The 1618-nt window shown below is 43.6% G+C and overlaps 1 pseudogene; it reads left to right on the forward strand.

The window, feature by feature from the left end:
* The first annotated feature begins 471 nt into the window (after positions 1-471).
* Positions 472-1618, forward strand: part of LOC102896833 — a 3068-nt pseudogene continuing 1921 nt past the window's right edge.

Raw genomic sequence — 1618 nt, forward strand, 5'->3', positions numbered from 1 at the left:
ATGAGAGTCTCAGTCCCTGTCCACTGCGGTCTCATGAAGCTCTTTCCATCTCTGTCTCAGTCAGGACGGGGTTTTGGATTTCCTGCCTAAATGTCACCTCTGTCCCTAGACAAGGAAAAAAGATACAAATTTATTATTTAAATTATATCTATTAATTTTCTAGTATTGATTTGCCTACTAGCAAGTAAAAGAAAACAGTCTTGGTTATTATGTTTCTTAAAGAATAAAAAAAACCTTTGGGCTAAAGGTCCCCTCCTCTGTCAAACTGTAAGGGCCCTGTCTGGCTTAAAGCCATTTGTGCCTACAATAGACTGATGAATCTTATCATTTGCTAGACAACCTGAGTCACCAGGTTTCAGAGGAATTATCTGGATTTGAGAGAGAGGGGGCCTTTTTCCCAAAGAAACGAAGAAAGGAAAAAGATCTGTATATACTTAAAAAAAAAAAAGTCTGTAAGTTTGTAAATGAATGATGGTTCATATTAAAGGCAAGGGCTTGCCATCAGACGCCTACAATACCTACAGGGTTCAAGTGAGTTCCTCTCTTCTTGAGATCTCTAACTCTGACTCTCCCAGTGCTGCCTGGTTTCTTGCAGATCTGATTTTTGCAACATTTCTGCAACAACACGAGTATCTCCCTACATCCCTGCACTTGACGAAGTCCTTGGTGACAGGTTCAGGACACACCATCCCTAGATATGGTGCCTAAGAATATTGGATATTTTAAGATGAAGGTATTTGAGAAACTGGCAAGTGCAAGGACTTTAATCTCCCCCTCTCCCCTGAGGCAGGTCGGTGGTATGGCCCTCGGTGAAAGATGCCTTCTCCACCTCCTGAAGGAATGAGCACCCTTACCTCAGCAGAAGGGAGGAGATGAGAGGAATCTGAAAGAACAAGCCTTGCGAAGTTGCCCCCTTGCCACTACCCTTGGGCTCATGCCCTTTGTCCCATTGTTACCAGAGAGTGGGGTCCTCTTCCAGCATGTTCTCCAGGTTCTTGATGTCTTGAACAGAGAATTGAGCAAGACACCAAAATACAGTAGAAAAGAAAAGTTTTATTAGCAAGAAAAGTCCACTTCCAGACGTGGAAACAGGCCTGAGCAAGAGAAGTGTGGCTCAAAAGGCTTAGTGATTTCATCCCTTTTTGCTGTGGGCGGTCACTTTTCTTAGAGGGGTGGGCTTCCTTGATTGACATCTAAGACTAACAGGACTCAGTGATGCATCATTTTGCGTTCTGCGCATGTTCGTTCCCAGAATTCAGTCTGTTGTAATGATATTAATGAAGTTCCGGGCATTTGCATCATATTATAATGATGGTATAATGAGACTCAGGTGAGTTGAAGATTGTTGGGGTCTTCATTGCGCAGGAACAAGTGACTGGCTTAAACTGGTACCTAAATCTCTGCCTACTGGTATCAATGCCTTCTGGCTTGCTTAATTGTGGGCGGATTAGGGTGGACGCTTCTAGGATAGGATGACCTCAGTGTCTTTGCAGGCAGACCCAAAACCTCCTTACTAACTTTCTTGCCTACCTCATTTCTAAGAGCCATGAACCTATTATAAGTATGGATGTTGAGGGACGGGAGGTCTCTTCCATATCTGCTTCCTGCAGAGAATGTC

Source organism: Pteropus alecto, unplaced genomic scaffold, assembly GCF_000325575.1.
Source record: "Pteropus alecto unplaced genomic scaffold, ASM32557v1 scaffold3900, whole genome shotgun sequence".
Lineage (NCBI taxonomy): Eukaryota > Metazoa > Chordata > Mammalia > Chiroptera > Pteropodidae > Pteropus > Pteropus alecto.